Here is an 18,538-nt window from a genome sequence, read left to right on the forward strand (position 1 = left end):
ATGGAGTAAATTAAGCACACAGGTTCGGTTCCCTCATAGAAGTAGCAAGAGACGTGGGTGAAGTATAAAAATACAAATGTTTATTAATGCAAGAATGTTTTTAAAATAGACACTAAAATGTCAGAAGAACAGCATGAAAACCCACTTTAAATGGAGGAAAACGAAATTACAAAAAGAATGAATGTGGGCAATGACACAATCAATTTTAAATATGAAAACAAAATAAAGTAAATATCAGCAGGGCTGAGGCTCCCAACGGCAGGAACAAAAATGGAGTCTGGTTTTACAAGAGCACACTTCCACGCACACACACCAAAGTGCACTCAGATCACACTACCACACACTTGAAGTGGTACACAGCACGCAATAAAGAACCACCACCACAAGGAGGAAGATCCGTTCACCCGTGGGACCCCCAGCTCCTGCAGACAAACAAAAATAATAAATAAACTGTAACAAAATCACAATTAAACACAATTAGCTCCACATACAATATAAACAAAATAACTGATGAAGCAACTCCAAACAAAAAAAAGGTATCAATATCACATGAAACAAAGAAAAACGTTAGAAGAATCAAATAAATTCAAGAAAAATTACAAAGCAACTTGGAGTCAGATGTGAGCAGGAAGCAAATCAAGTTGCGTTAATAAAGGAAAAATAACAAACGAATACACGTCACAATATTTCTGTAATACAATAACCGAAAGAACAATCAAAAAAGACAAAACAAACTTTACTCCCACAAAAGTATAAACAAGAAAACGAAAACAAAATCAAAAGAAAAGAAACAAAACAATTATTTTGTTTCAATAAAATGAGATCGTCGTATTCTCCATGCTGATACACAAACAGAAAGCAGCCACTACACACAATCGGAACCAGACGAACAGTCCCCTTTTAACAACGATGGCGGTGGCGTCTGCACGACAGTAGCCTATACACAGCAGGACTGCAGGAATGTGAGCAAAATGTCCGCAGCACAAAGCGGAAGACAGCAGCAACGCAGCAAATCCGATATAATATAAGATAGAACGAGATGAAAAGAGAGTGAACGAGAGGGAGAACCCTATAACGAACACAAAGAGAGACGTTACTAATAATGATACTTGCCCTTCACGAATTATAGTTACATTTAAAACACTTACCGTCAAGTATCACCCCAAATAGAAAATGTACAGGCACAGGTCTATTAATCAGCCCACCGATAACAATGGGGTACAGGAAACTATACCTAGACAGCATGCGGCAGTGTCAACAGCACAACAACGGCAGTACAATATGCATTTATACAGATGCACATGCACACACACATACCTGAGAGGCAACCGGTCACTAGATCCACTAAAGCAGCGCCGAAAACACACTGACACCCGGACAAAACGACACTATAAATTCACAAAAAAATGCTTTAAAAGACCAACCAGTTTTAAAATTACTTCCCTGTTACAGCACAGCACGCTTACCTGTAAACACCAGGGGGGCAGCGTTTCATATTATTTTGAAGGTACCCCCGGGAGCCGCCATTGGCTAACAAGCCTTCACCTGCTGTTAGCATCTCATTGACTCCCATTCATTTTGGCGTCACTTTGACAGCGAATAACTTTACATCTGAGGCGTTTAAAGACTTCATTTGTCCATGGTTTATTTCTAAAGAAACACGACAATGTATAAAAGGCTCCATTACCTTGTATCTTACGTTATGGCCCCGTAGAAGCAGTTTTTGTAAAAGTAGGCTAACGATTGCGTCATAACCACGCGACTCTCTGGAAATTACCGTAGAGACAGGAAGAGAAGCTCGCAGTCAATCGGGGGGACGTGGAGGCATAAAGTCCGATAAAGTCAAGGGAGAAGCCCATAGAGAGTCATGACGTTGCTCTTGCTCCTAGCTCATGGACAGATCCTACTCACGCTTTCTGTCTCTGCAAGATTCGGAAGGGAATGGTTCAGATTTCGTTTGGCACAGCTACTAGAAAACTTACAACTGTCAGGCAGGCTGCTCACATCACATCCACGTCGTCAAGCTCAGTTTGAGTCTGCGCAGTACGCTTGGCAATCAGGAAATGAGGGCTTCTAATGTGCTTCACTTCTCTCCGTTGAAACCTATGGGGTCGCTGTGTCCAGTTTATATACTGTCTATGGTAAACACGGGCACAAAGGGGAAAGTCGGACGTGACGCACCACGGTCAACAACAAATCAGCCCTTATATTACGGATACTGATCGCTGATAGGCAAATCCGGCTGTCAATCACCTAATCTCATTACAAATCCAATAGCAAAAGTCTCTCTTGATCACTTATTGCAGATTCCCATCTCTGAAGAAGTTGTGCTATAACACGAGTAGAATTGATTCCAAGACATCGAGATGTTGCTTCCTTGTTTTTAAAATCAAGTCCAGTATATGTCACAGGGTGGAACTGTAATAGACAGCAAATGCCCCTAGGGGGAATTGTTTTTGGGGGTGAACATAGTCGGCAGCGAGACGGCGGATCTTCCGGATTTTGGAAAACAAACAAGTGACGGGTGATTTGTAATGAGGAAATTAGGAGCGGCTGGACGGGTTAATCAACGTGGGCTTGTGATTGGGGATGGGATGTTTTGAAGTCCTTTAAATACCCCAGGGAAGAGGAGGACGGGGGAGAAAAACAAGAGAAAAACAGGAGAAAAACTAAGGCGGAAGAGTGAGGCTTGGCTGGTGCGAGGACAGCGGGGAGCGGTGAGCGGTGAGCGGTGAGCGAGACGCAACGTGTTTGGGACATCCTGAGTCGAGAGACAAGAAGTGTAAGGACCGGTGATTCACCGCGGAGCTTGGGATTTGGATCGGTGGCGATCGGCACCGTGGATGTGCGGAGACCGAGGATATGCACCGCGACAGATAAGTGCTTCCGGTGTTTATTGAAGAGATTGTTGTTACGCTGAAAATAGCTTTGGAAATTCGACTCTACTGAGGGCGGCCCCTTTTCATTCATTCGCTTCCTGACTTTCTACTGATAAATAAGTTGCAAGGTGCCCTGGCATGCTTGGTGCTTGTGGGTAGTGCATGTTAGCCCAGTTGTGTGATCCCCCCCCACTGTGCGAGGAATTACTCCCTACTTTGTTTACACTGTGTGATAGTGCATGTCGCCATTTGTAGTGGGCATATGCCATGCACGTTCGGTTGGAGTGTTTCCCCTAGTTGACTACTTTGAGTGCAGTTATTCACGAATATAAATAAACCGAGTGATTCCTCTTACTGCACAGAAGAGTGAAATATCTGGATTCGGAGTGTTTGAACCAGCATTACCTACTAGCCGCCTCTGCTAGTTCCTTCCATTGCACCAGAGGAGTTTTGCTGTTGGGTTAAATTATTATATAATCTGTGCGCTGTTGTCTTGTACCCGCAGAACTGTGAGAGCCGCTGTTGTGCATAGAAGCCATTGCCTCCTCACTGTGATGAATTAGTCTGTCTGACGTAATAACTTGAGCCATCATTTGTGTATTGCTGTCCTGTAGCAGTGAAGTCCAGATAACTCCTGTTGCCTTGCACTAACTCTCTTCATTTCCCTTACACCCCGGCCAGCTGGTGAGTTGTTGTTATTCTAACGAGTGATACTAGGTGCACTGCTGCCTCCTACTAATTGTCTGTGGAGCTGCTGCTTTATCAAGGCAAACTACTCCACCATTGGTACGCTACCATTCGCCTGTGCCCAGGGAGCCACTGCTATACCAGTCTAACTGTTCCGGCGCTGTTCCACGTTAACCATCTGAGTATAGTGAGCCGCTGTGGTAACGAAGCAAGACGTCCCGTCCCTGGCACACTTCAACCACCGGGTGAGTCCAACCTCCGCCCTAAATTAATCTGCCTTGTTGCTCTTTACCAACAGAAAAGTCGAACTGCTCCATCGCTGTCACACTACAACCGTCTGTGCTTAGAGAGCCGCTGCGATATCAAGTCCAACTGCTCCAACGCTGCCCCACGTTAACCGCCTGAGAATAGTGAGCCGCTGTGGTACCAAAGCAAGCCGCCCCGCCACCATCACGTTCCAACCACTGGGTGAGTCCACTCTGTGCTCCAAATTAATCTGCCTTGTTGCTCCTTGCCAGTACAGCCTGGAGGGCTGCTGTTGCATCCAGTTGAGTTGCTCCACCACTGTCACACTTCGACCATTGGAGCTAAGAGAGTCGCTGCTACATACACTCCAACTGCTCCAACGCTGCTTTACGTCAACCGCCTGAGAATAGTGAGCCGCTGTGGTACCAAAGCAAGCCGCCCCGTCACCGTCACGTTGAGATGGTCCTCACTGCAGAGCATAAAATCCGGGGGGAGGAGTCGGATAAAATCCAACTCCTCCCACCTTACATACCTAAACCTACCAATCTCCACCCCCTGATCCCTAAACCCACCCCTAAACCTACCCATCTCCACCCCTAAACCTACCAATCTCCACCCCTTATATAAAATCCGACTCCTCCCCTCGGATCTTGTGTACTGCATTGAGGTGCTACTGGTCACGTTCCTACCACTGGGTGAGTCCACTCTGTGCTCCAAATTAATATGCCTTGTTGCTCTTTGCCAGTACAGCCTGGAGGGCTGCTGTTGCATCCAGTTGAGTTGCTCCACCACTGTCACACTTCAACCATTGGAGCTAAGAGAGTCGCTGCTACATACACTCCAACTGCTCCAACGCTGCTTTACGTCAACCGTCTGAGAATAGTGAGCCGCTGTGGTACCAAAGCAAGCCGCCCCGTCACCGTCACGTTCCAACCACTGGGTGAGTCCACTCTGTGCTCCAAATTAATCTGCCTTGTTGCGCTTTGACAGTCCAGCCTGGAGGGCCGCTGTTGCATCCAGTTGAGTTGTCCCACCACTGTCACACTTCAACCAGTGGAGCTAAGAGAGGCGCTGTTACATACATTCCAACTGCTCCAACGTTGCTTTACGTCAACCGTCTGAGAATAGCGAGCCACTGTGGTACCAAAGCAAGCCGCCCCGCCACCACGTCAAACGTCTGAGTACCAGGCGAGCTGCCCTACCTACACTTCAATTGCCCAAGCTTGGAGAATTGACATCCCACTTAGCCTGGAGAGTCGTCGGGGTACCCAGCTGAATTGTTCCGCCATCGCAACGCTCCTTTCCGCTCGAGCCTGGAGAGTTGTTGAGCTAGCTCATGTGCCCAGCCATCTGGCGAACTTCAAGTCCTTGCCTGGCTATAGGCCAACAGCCCTAGCAAATCTGCTTTTCTATAGACCCTTTTGACTTGTTCTTAAATATATTTAATAAAGGAAATCTTATTGTTTATTATTTCCTCTTTCTTGTCCTGGTCTTTGACGGGTGGGTTACGTGGTGCTCCTTGGGAGAGTGGGAAGAGTTAGTGGTGGATAGCGCCCCCTGCCTGTGACATATACTTCCAGCAAACGGCCAAGAGTCACTATTTTGTTGTCAATAAGTGCTTTGTTTATTCCGGGAAGGAAAAAATTGTTTAAGTCCAAACGCTTCCCATGGATTAAAGGCTCTTCCAATAGCCAGTAAAGAGATTTGGAGTCTTCCACTTTTTGAAAAGTAAAAAGATTCCACACTTTAAAAACATTACTATAAAAAACAGGTAACATAGGAAAACTTAATTTCACTGGATCCAACAAAAAAATTGTCCTGCCCAAAGTAAAATTACCCAACCTGTTCAAAATCAACCTTGCTACAGCATTCCAGTTAAACACATCTGAAACAGTTAAAAGTCTTTGCACAAAATGTAATCTATTCTACTCTGCAGATGTATCAGTCCCTGACCACCTTCTTCTTTGGACAGAAATGAAACACTTTGCGGGATCCAATGCAGCTTATCCCCAAAAAAATCCACAAGCAGTGCTTGTAGTTTTATAAACAAAATTAACGGGGGATCTAAACAAGTAAACTTGTGCCACAGCGAAGAAGCCACTAAATTATTAGCTCGCCCTCTAAATTACATTTTTGGAAGCAACCATTTCCATTTCTCAAGTCGACCTTTAACGTTCTCAGTTATACCCTCCCAGTTTCTTTGTGTAACTACTTCATCTCCAAAAAAAACCTCCTAAATATTTAAAACCAATTTTTCCCCACTCCAGGGCCATAGGAAGTTTTGGTTTATCATTTTTCCAATCTCCTATTAAAAAAGCTTCACTTTTTTCTAATTTATATTGGCAGAAGATAATTTTTAAAGTTTTCAACAAATTTAACAAAGCCTGAATATCACTTTGTCCATTGTTACACGCAGTCACGTCATCTGCATAGGCCGACAGTGTGAATTTATTCCTACATTCTGGTAAAATTATACCTTGAAGCTTACACCTTATCTGATTTTACAAAGGCTCAATCGCTAAAGAATATAACATACCAGATAATGCACAACCCTGTCTTATGCCTCTAAACACTGTAAAATGAGTACATAAACCACCATTGACCTTTAAAATACTCTCAACATCATTATAAAGAACTTTGATGTAGTTAATGAAACTATCACTAAAGCCAAATGCGTTTAAAACCTTCCATAAAAAACAATGTTCCACCCGATCAAAAGCTTTCTCTTGATCTAGCGAAATAAAACCACAATTTAGCTTTAGCATCTTGGAGACTTCGATTGATCTACCTGGGACACAGTAGGTTTGATCAGGATGAATAACACTATCCATTACATTAGCCAGTCTGTTAGCTAAGACCTTCGATAAAAGCTTAGAGTCGCTGCAGAGCAAAGAAACTGGACGCCAACACTTTATATCTCCAAGATCTCCTTTTTTCGGTAGGAGGGTCAACACAGCTCTTCTGCAACTTTGAGGCAGTTTACCCCTTGCCAGACTGGTATTCAACACTTCTAGGAGATCTTCTCCTACTGTTGACCAAAAAGACTTGTAAAAGTCCACTGGTATACCATCAGTGCCTGGTGTTTTTCCAGAAACCATCCCTTGAAGTGCTTTCTGTAGCTCACTCATACTCAGAGGGCCAGAAATTCCAGTGTTGATGCTTTCAGGCACCTGAGGTAAGTTATCAAAGAAGAACTCACCCTCATTTTCTAGCTCTACAGCAACTTCACTTTTATATAAATTCTCATAAAAACCAACTGCCCTCTGGCGAATATCCGAAGGATCTGTCAAAAGAATTCCAGATTTAGATCTTAAAGCATGAATGGTTCTACTCTGACCATTCTTCTTTTCTAAATTAAAAAAGAATTTAGTTGAATCATCCATTTGATTGACGTTTTGAAATCTCGACCTGACCAAGGCCCCCTGTGTCCTAGAACCAAGTAGATCAGCCAATTTTGTTATTTTATCTAAAAGTAAGTCTAAGAAACCTCTTGTACCAGTAGACTCTGCCAATTCTTGGAGTTTTAAAATATCAGCTTCCAAGATACTCATTCTAAAAGTAGTCTCTGTAGTGATGTTTCGAGTAAACTGTAAAAAAAGCTGTTTAATTTGGGCTTTTCCTACATCCCACCATTGTTGTACAGAATTATAAAAACCTTTCTTAGTTTTAAAATCCTCCCCCCAAAAAATAAAACATTCTTTAAAATGTTTGTCACTTAATAATGAAGTGTTGAATTGCCAATAAGCACTTGGGGGTTTTAAAAGATTTATAAAAACTGAACATTTGACGGTCCGTGTAACGCTTTGCAGTTCTTTGTTCAATTTGAAATTTAATAATCAGAAATGAGAAAATGGTCCCTTTATTCGTTTTTTCGTTTTTTCAAAAAAACGAAAAAACGAGATTTCGGCTTGATTTTTCGTTTTTTGGTTCACAGGCAAAAAAAACGAATAAATGACTTCAAAATTCGTTTTCCACATCTGGGCGGCCTGACACGCCCCCTTCCGCCGATTGGTCAAGCAAATCTGATCATGTGACGTCATCAGTTGTCGCTCAGGTCTGTTCAACAAAATAATAGTCTCTACTATGGCTACAGATTCTTAAAGTCCCTGTAAAGGCAATTCTAAAAAAAAAATCTAAACACATTATAAATGTTAGAAATGTATTGCTAAATCATATTACAAAGACTGTGAACTGTGAAGTACTGAATTGTGGAGTTAGACCGTTAAACAGTTTTTCACCGTTGCTGTGTTCCGGATTTTTTGGGCGGGGCTAAAACGGGGGCTCGATGACGCACTGGAGCCCCTGAGCTCCTGGACACGCCCCTACTTGATGACGCACTGGAGCCCATTCGCATCAGTTTACAACTCAATCGCGAGTTACCGTCAGTTCTATTAGTTACTACATCCTACAGTTTGCTAGCTAGCTATGCCTTTGTCACGGAAATGCGTATTACCTGGATGCGATCACGTACAAAACAGATCGGTGTCCCTATTTAAATTTCCGAAAAACTATCATATCAACAAGAGGTGGATTAATTTTGTGAAGAGCCACCTTGATGGAGAGCTGAGGATCACCGCCAAACCAGTGCTTTAAGTGGGCCGGTACGCGCCGGTACTCAGTACTGTGTAACGGTCACTTTGTGTTTTTGGGTTAATATGGGGTGAAATGGGAACTGCGCATGTGCGTAGAGCGTCAGATGTAGGTTTGACGGGTGATGAGAGGAGATAACCGCTCTACCGCTACTCTTTCTTTTATTTCCTTTTTATATTTTGTGACCAGAGTTGGATGTTTGTTTGTATGTTACTTTTTCTCACTCGATCCCCATGTATGCGGACGAGTGTGACGTTTAAGTAATTGTATTAAACACGGGGAAGATACGCAATCTCTAGTCTCTCGTGCATCTTTTCCTCCGACACCTATTGTTTTTTTTATCTTTCTGGGCCACATCCCAACTTTGCGTTACAAAGTGGCGCCCGAACATTGTGGATCTACCAAAGTTATCTCATTTTCTCTTCTCTCCCGACGGTTTGTCGACTGACGTGTTCGTGCTACAGTGGTGTATCCAGGCAAGTCAACTGGCGGGTATTACCGTGGTGGCCGTGCGGCGTCCGTTGGATGGGTCTGTAGCCTACTACGTCGCGTGGATTTCCTGATGTTTTTTTAAAGATTTGTTCGAGCTCGATTGGATTTGCAAGTACAAGGAGTGCAGGTGACATTTGATGTTTTGCTTCGTTTAGTTTGGATTGATTTTTTTTTCGACTGGACGGACAGTTTATTGTTCTGCATAACATTGACAAAAGAGAAATAGGAGAGAAAAGTACACTTGGAAGATTTACCTTTATTTATTTTTGTTTTTTGAAAAGAAAAACAACAACGAAAATTTATTGAGCATTTTTGCCTTATTGGACATTTCTGAAGTAACGCACAAGTCTGTTGGTCACTGTTTTTTTTTCGTTCACTTCACATCTGGTGGCCTGACAAGCGCGAAAAGGAGAACTGTTTCTGAGGGGAAAAAAATATTGTTGGACTTTATTTCAATTTGTAGTGTATTTTGTGCATTTTCTCTGAGGTTATTTGTTTATAGTGTTTTAACAGAGATTGTACTAGTGCACATGATTATTTTTTTTTTCAGGTAACAAACAGGTTTGATGTGCTGTTTTGTGCTTAATTCCTGATTGATTCATTGTAAACTGTGCATATACAAAATTTTGTTTAGGTTTTCTGGCAATATTTTTGTAATTTGCTGTTATACAGGATGACTGAAAATCGTAACCTACTTGACTTACTGACATGTTCTGACTACTCACCAAGACAGAGTACGTCTCGGAGAGAGGATGAGGACTTACGGTCTCAGGTTCAGTTCCTGCAGGACGAGGTTGCTGTACTGCAGCGGTGTCTCCGTGACTCACTGGACCTGCAAAGGACAGTGATTGACTGCATGAATCCAGATGAAGGTACCGTTCCTGTTGTGTCTCGGCCGAAAACTTCACCTTTAGCTGCTTCTACCCCATATGTTCAAGGACAGGCTCCAGTGGGAGATTTAAGGTCAGGTTTTGCTAATGTGCCTCATGTATGTGCACCTATGGTGACTCAACCAGCCTTGGCTGATTTGTCGGCTACGTCCAGGGTCTTGGCCTCTGTCCTACATCAATCGCGTCTTGAACCTCTAATATTTGACGGCGAAGGAAAGACGAGTCCAGAAGATTGGCTTCAGTCTGTCGACATATACAGGACTTCACTAGACCTTACTGATTCCCAGATGTTACTTGAACTCCCCCGTTTTCTGTCCAAGGAACCAAAGAAGTGGTTTAATGTCCTGAGCTCTCATCTTTCCACATGGGCCCAGTTTTGTGATCTGTTTAGGAAGGTTTTTCTGCCATCTGATAATCAGGAGCGCATTATGAGAGGTATCCTGGACCGGGTTCAGATGCCAGATGAACCTTTGCCTACGTTTGTCGCTCACATGCTGAGTGAATTTCGAAAATTGAGAACTCCGCCTCCTCAGCTGGAGCAAATTGAGCTAATATGCAAGCATGCTGTGGAGAAATACAGGGTAGCACTCTATGGTACTGCGGTAACATCTGTGATGGACCTTCTCTTGCGTGCGCATGAGCTGCATTCAGTCTTGGGTCCGTGTAGTCGTAATGCATCCCATGTGCCGCAGTCAGTTCCTGTAGCACGGGATGTTCACTGTTTCAAGTGTTTGACACCGGGGTATACTTCCCGTAACTGTCCATCATGTAGACTTCGGAATAGTCTGGATGTGCGCCCAGTTTCGCCCAATCATCAGGTTGAACATACTACGGAGACACAGAGTTCGGAACGCCCAAGTAGTGTGTCGCATACAGCGGTTGCGGACCTGGGTGCCTCAGTTAGGCCCAGGTCGGGAAACTTCAGAGGGGGGAGGACGTTTCAGAGAGGCAATCCTCCCCCAAGACAGTAATTGAGCCTCACTTATCTGTTTTATCCCAGACCACTCAGCTTGCACTTGGTCATGTGGAAGACCTCACATCCTCTTCTTATTGGAACACACCTTTCCGTGTTCAGGTCAATTTTCATGGCCAGGTACTTGAAGCTACCCTGGATACGGGGGCTTCCGTTTCAGCGGTGCGAGGGGATGTTTCAAAATTTGTTCCAGGGGGGACTTTCAAAATAACAGCTTGGTCTGCGCCTCCTTTACAGCTTGCCGATGGAGCTATGTGTTGTCCTTCTGGGTTAGCTTGGCTACAGTTTGGTTTCATGGGCCAACGCTTTTACCATCGTTTTGCAGTCATCCAAAACCTTTCAGCGCCGCTTGTCTTGGGCATGGATTTTATGATGAGAGCTTCTGTCGTGATTCGAGTTCCTTCCAGAACAGTTGTCCTGGGTGATGTGCCAGAGACCTCAGAGGAGTTGGAGGGAGTTGACTTAATGACGCCAAGTCACAGTATACTTAGTTTGGAATCTGGTTCTTCCAATTTGGCCACAAAAGTCGACGAGGCTGCTCTAAATGATGGTGAAAAAATTAAGCTTTCTGAGTTGTTGAGATCCTTTGCTGAATTATTTGATGGACATCTAGGTCATACATCCATGGTTGAGCACAAGATTGACACAGAACAGGCCAGACCTATCCATCTTCCTCCATACCGCACATCACCTGCAAAGAAAGAGTTAATTGAGAGGCAAATCGACATGATGTTGACGGAAGGCATTGTGGAACCAGCATCAGGGCCATGGGCTGCACCAGTTGTCATTGTTCAAAAGCCTTCCGGCGAACCAAGGTTTTGCGTAGATTATCGAGGTTTGAATCGCTTTACGGTGAAAGACTCGTACCCACTTCCGAGAATAGACGAGTCCCTTGATTTTCTAGCGAGAGGAAACTTTGTGTCCACAATTGACTTGGCCAGGGGCTATTGGCAGGTGGCCATGGAGGAATCGTCAAGGCCAAAGACTGCTTTCATTTCTCACCGTGGATTATACCAGTTCCGTGTTCTACCTTTCGGCCTGTGTAATGCCCCTGCCACTTTTCAGAGGCTCATGAACACTGTACTGGCGGGCCTTATCTACAAGACATGCGCTGTGTATCTGGACGATATTGTAGTCGCCTCGCCCACGTTTGAGCAACACCTGATAGACCTTGAGGAGGTCCTGGCTAGGCTCAAGTCTGCTGGTCTGTCGATCAAGTTGGAGAAGTGTCAGTTCTGTAGGAAGGAACTTACCTTCTTGGGGTATCGAGTCACCAAAGATGGTATCCTACCGAATGAGGAGAAAGTGAAGGCGGTGGTTGATTTTGTTACTCCAGCAAACGCTAAGCAGGTGAGACAGTTCTTGGGCCTGACTAGTTACTACCGGCGATTCATTCACGAATATGCTCGACATGCTGAACCTCTCTTTGCACTTACAAGAGCCAACATTCCTTTTGTGTGGACACAAGATTGCCAAAATGCTTTGGATTTCCTCAAAAGTAAACTGACGTCTGCGCCTATCCTGAGATTTCCACAGTTTTCACTTCCATTCTTCATTCATGTTGATGCGTGTGATGTCGGTCTGGGAGCTGCTTTGATGCAGAGGGATGAAGAAGGTAGAGACTGTGCAATTGCCTACGCCAGTCGTGCTTTGCACAAGTCTGAACGCCCTTACTCTACCCCCGAGAAGGAATGCCTAGCGGTAATTTGGGCGCTTGAGTATTTTAGACCGTACATTGAGGGACTGCACGTCACAGTTTTTTCCGACCACAGCAGTCTGAAGTGGTTGATGTCACGACCAAACCCCACTGGAAGGTTGGCTCGGTGGTCACTTCGGTTGCAGGACTTTGATTTTGAGATTGTCCATAAACCTGGAGTGTCCAACAGCGTCCCTGATAGTTTGTCCAGAAACCCCTTACCTACCTGTGGTCAGCCGCTTGACATTCTTCCTGATCGCGCTGTTCTTGGGAGTCTGAACTTGCGTTCCTTGCCGTCTGTGTTGTTTACGGACAGGGATCACTTGAGAAGTTTACAGCTGAATGATCCGGACGTTGGGAAGCTGCTCAGGGTATTGGAGGATGGTGAGAGTTTGTCTCCAGAGGAAGATCCCCTGTGTGCTGTTCTTGATGGTCTTCTGTATCGCAAAGACCCAAAATCTTCTTGCACACTACATCCCATGAAACAGTTTAAGCTTTATGCTCCTCAGATTGTCAGGAGGTCTCTGTTGGAGTATTTTCATGATCATCCCACTGCAGGTCACTTGGGTGTGACTAAAACGGTGACAAGGATTAAACAGAGATTTTTCTGGCCTAACATGGTGTCAGATGTGAAGAAGTATGTGGGTTCATGTGCTGTCTGCCAATTTACGAAGCCGTCCCAGAGAAAGCCTGGTGGTTTCATGGTTCCAATCCGTCCCCAGTTTCCCTGGGAGTACACAGGGGTGGACTTCGTGGGCCCTTTGCCTCGGACGCCGAGTGGTAATGCGTACATCCTTGTGTTCGTTGATTACTTTTCGAAGTGGATCGAAGTTTGTGCTGTGAGGGAAGCTACTGCTCTTGTTGCTGCTAATAAGCTGCTCAGTGAGGTTTTTTCTCGGCATGGTGCCCCAAAGTATTTGATATCAGACAGGGGTTCTGCTTTTATGAGTGATCTCTTCAAACACACAGTTTCTGCCTTGGGCACTGAGCATAGACTTACAACAGCCTACCACCCTCAGACCAATGCCACTGAGAGAGTGAACCGGACGCTAAAAACGGCCATTAGAGCATATGTTGGGACTAAACATACTTCTTGGGATCGCTTTCTTCCACACATTTGTTTTGCCCTACGGACAGCTCAACACGAGAGTACAGGACTGAGTCCGTCAATGGTGCTGTATGGCCGAGAACTGGACACGCCCTTGGATCTGATTTCTCAACCTGATTCTCTGGGAGTGGAAGATCCAGGTGTGACTTCATTGGATGCCCTGAAGCATTCACTCCAGGAAGCTTCTGATCATGTCAGATCTTTTCTGGAAGTGAGTCACTCTAAGAAAAAGCGCTACTATGACAAGAGGCGTCGTCTTGTTTCCTTTTCCGTGAATGATCTGGTGCGGATCAAGACTCATCCACGTTCTGACGCACTTACAAACTTCACTGCAAAACTTGCGCCTTTATACGCAGGTCCTTACTGTGTCACTCAGAAGTTGTCTGATGTAAATTATAGACTTACTGATGTGAATACAGGGTTGGATGCTGGGGTGTTTCATGTGGTAAACATGGAACCTTTCCGTATGTGGGATTCTGGAAATGTGTCAGAGGTTGTGCCTGTGGTTCCACCTCCGGAAGTTCCTGAGGACAGTACCTTGTTGGGTGACGGGGGCTCCTGTCATGAAAGTCCTGGTGTGACGTCCTGTGAGTATACAACTGATGATGTCTCTGATCTCTTGGAGTCTGATGTCAGAGTTTCTCTGTCTGATTTATTTGAAGATGTCAGTGGAGAGGGAGTGAGTGAGTCTGTTGATCCTATCATTTCTTGTGATTTGTCTGAGGGTGATAATGATTGTGTCGACCAAAGGTATAACCTGCGACCTAGACTTGCCCCCAGGATCACGTCGGGTTGGGCGACCAATAGATGGACCAATCCATTTCACACAGATCTGTTAGACTTAAAGTGAGCATGTGAATGCGGTGTGTGTATTTTGTTTTCTAAGACACTGTATTAACATACCATACCATACTGTTTCTAGGTTATCTTACATTTTTGTGTTTTGTTCTTATAAAAGGGGAACTTATCCTATAAAACGTATATTGCCGTGGGTTAATGAAAAATGTTTTTTCTGTTTACTTGTGACATTTTCTTTTTGTAACCTTGGATGAAGGATGTAAGATGAGTTAATAACTGTCATGTATGTCAGTATTTCTCGCAATTTTCCTTGCATATCTGTGAGGTGGGAGTATATACAACTATTCATGTGTGAAGTTGTTTATTTCTTGTATTTTCACAGTGCTGTTGGCTGAGGACAGCCAATGTTTTCCAGGGGGGACTCTGTAACGGTCACTTTGTGTTTTTGGGTTAATATGGGGTGAAATGGGAACTGCGCATGTGCGTAGAGCGTCAGATGTAGGTTTGACGGGTGATGAGAGGAGATAACCGCTCTACCGCTACTCTTTCTTTTATTTCCTTTTTATATTTTGTGACCAGAGTTGGATGTTTGTTTGTATGTTACTTTTTCTCACTCGATCCCCATGTATGCGGACGAGTGTGACGTTTAAGTAATTGTATTAAACACGGGGAAGATACGCAATCTCTAGTCTCTCGTGCATCTTTTCCTCCGACACCTATTGTTTTTTTATCTTTCTGGGCCACATCCCAACTTTGCGTTACAACTGCCACTTCCAAATATAGCTCTTGAGCGTACCGCCACCTGTCCGTGCGCCCAGAACGTGCTTTTAGCGTACCGGTACGCTCATTTGCACATCTGTTTTAATCCTTTGGCTGCGCTGCCGCTTTACTTCACAATGCACGCTTCCTCCTTGTTTATACTTTCGCCTGGCTCCGCAGCGCGAGTCTCCGCAGAGTGCGCGCGAAATCCGCGCACCTCCCCAAACGGACGAGGTGTTTATACTTGACGCGCTCGCCGTTGTACTATTCTTTGAAACGATAGGGGGCGACTGGGTACTTGTGAAAATAAAACAAAATATATGGATATGAGAATGTGTATACAAAATAAATTAACAATATCTTATATTTTCTAATTTCACTAAATATTTCATTAAGTTTCGTGAAGATTTTTACTAAACATGGACCTTTATGTTCATTATAAATACTTTTTATGCTATTGTATGCTCATTTTTTAAATGTAAGCAACTAATTTAGACTTGCAAACTGGGTGCCGGTGTGGTGAGAAGTTCGAGCTCGTTATTTATGTTCAGTAGCTCTTTCTACAGTAGCTCTTTCTTAGGGTATTTTTTCAATACCATTTTGCACATTTTATTTATGTTCAGTAGCTCTTTCTAGCGCAAACAAATCCACAAACTAATAAAAGGATTTATTATTTTTTATAAGGTCGTCTGTTGACTGCTGTATATAAAACCCCTTCAGTTGTTGTTACCTCAGGGGAGGAGGGGAGTCAGCGCAAAAAAAAAAAAAAAAAAAAAATGATTAGAGTACCGGCACCTCTTTTGGGCCACTTAAAGCACTGCGCCAAACCCCGCCTCTGTAGTGATCATTTTACATGGGATAGTTTTATAAACTTTCGTCGGAGACAACTGGGATTCATTCACTGATAATCCGCTGTTACTGGTGAATGTGGCCGAACCGACTATCTCCCGCCTCGGCCTTCATCCTCCCGTCGCGCCGACAGTCATCGGCAGTGCGTGCCCACCAATGAGTGTAAGTTGCCTTGTGTGCTTATGTTATCATTATAGTAGGTAGTCCAGGCTCGAACATGTATGACTTTAAGCTGCTAGGAGCATCCTTTCCGGCTGTAGCGGTGACAGTTGAGTGTGGCGAGTAGAGTCGACGGCAGCGAGCTTTCCCGCGAGTGGGCGTGGTTTCAGCGCAGCCAGCGGACACGCCCCCAGCGTTTGAGAGCAGAGACTACTGCTCATTTTTTCAAGATTTTGATCGCTTATTTTATGTACTTGCCGGCATTTTTTATCATTCAAATTTGACTGGGTGGCTAATAACACATGTTTCTGTGGTGTGACAAACTCAGAACACATACTTAATTTTGACTTTACAGGGACTTTAAACTGTACAGGGCAGGTCCTATTGGGCTTTCTTCTGTGCAACTTTACACGTTTCACAGAAATCATTACATCAGAAATATTAATTATTAGTCTGCCACCAGCCTGTTTTATTTAGCTGTGTGTGGTGAAGCTGCGCTTGACAGCGCCGAGCGGGAGAGGCTCACTGACCAATGTCCAGTCAGCAGTCAGAACTTTTCTTTTAGACGCTCCGTTTTGCCACGGGATGGTGATTGCAAATACTGTAATGCCAATCGGCTGAGGGTGGGTACCGATGATGGTGAAATACATTTTTACTGAAACTGTAATCATAGCCGCGACCCGCGAGAATGAGACAGATGATTGACAGGACGATAGCGGAGGCAATTAAAGGCGCAAGAGAACTAACTTATGTTAACAAAAACATAAATAAAAAAAGTGTTTAACCATTTCATGCATGAATGATAACCTCAGTCAGGATTTTTTTCCTGTGTTTTTATTGCTCTTAGGGCATGGAAAACAAGATTTTATTTTTTATTTTTCATTTTACAAATTTTTCAAAGAGATTTTCAGATGTCCACTTGAATGGAGAGCATGCGTTTATGGTTTAAACTGAAGAGATATTGTATTAAATATAATACAATAATCAAACAGATAAAGTATGTGTATTTAAACAAATCAATTAAATTATATCAAATCATCTGAAAACTATAAAATACATACAAAAATATATAAATGCAAAATATTGCAAAGGCAATTGAACTCCATACGTTTTCTATGCAGTATCCTGACATTTCATCTCTTTTTGAACGTGCTGTCAATTTCCACCAAGAAGAGTTCCAAAATGCTTTGAAAATGTTAATTGATCCTGTTCATCAAGTTCATGCTTAATAGTTTGCCTTACTGTCCTCTGAATTAACACAAAGTAGTTATTAGTAAAAATGGGGGAAACTGGATCAAGTTCCTGTGGAATCAATAAATGTTCTTGATGGCATGCATTGTTTCTCGTTTTTATTGTTTGATTATACAGCCAGAACTGGACTTCTGTTTAGGTTCCACCAGTAAATGACATACCTTTACACACACACACACACACACACACACATATATATATATATATATATATATATATATATGTATATATATATATATATATATATATATATATATATATATATATATAGCCTATATAATTTTTTTTCATGGTATAATTATGTAATCTGCTTATTGTGAGCCTAAATGAGTAAATTGGTATTCAATCATTATCAGGCTGACTTGCTTTTTTATATATTGAAAGTAGAGTTTCATGTTGTCACTTCACATTTAATGGCCGCTTAGAATGAAATTGCTATGCAAATTCACAGTGCCTCCTTTGAGCTGCATTAGACAGTGTGTAATGTACATCTAAATGCAGGGTCAGATGCTGCTTCTGTGCCACCTACTGCAAAGCTGTGTGTTTGTTCATACAGAGTTCATCAGACAGCCTAAAGCCTCTTACGTTGTTGATTTATATTTTAAACAACAATTCGACATTTGCTCGCAATGTTTTTCTTACAAAAAACCTCATCATTCTGCAGGACAATTGTCTATTACAGTATACAACACGCTTTAAGAAAAGTTTATTTCCATCACATTGTAAAGTGTTTTTAAATATTACATATAGATTACAAATACCAAAGATTTTACATGTTAATTATAGGCCTACCATGGGAAGTAGGGGTGCTGAGCGTGGAGCATGAAGAAATATGGTTGGGGATGAAAGTTCACACAAACAAAACCAAAAAAACTGTGGTGTTTTGCCTATAGGCATACATATTACGTGTGTTTGTTTTTATTTATGCTGTATTATAAAATACCCATATTATAACAAATAAATAAAATATAAGGGCATCAATATGCCCTTTAAAACGAAGGCTCAGTTTGTGGTTCACAATTATTTGATTAAAAACAACAAAAACAATAAAACAAAGACAAAGTCACTTATATTAAACACTTTTTTTTATTTATGTTTTTGTTAAGTTCTCTTGCGCCTTTAATTGCCTCCGCTCCCTGCTGAAAAATCCAGCTAAAACCA

The sequence above is a fragment of the Abramis brama genome (genome assembly GCF_963993115.1).
Source record: "Abramis brama genome assembly, chromosome: 3".
Classification (NCBI taxonomy): Eukaryota; Metazoa; Chordata; class Actinopteri; order Cypriniformes; family Leuciscidae; genus Abramis; species Abramis brama.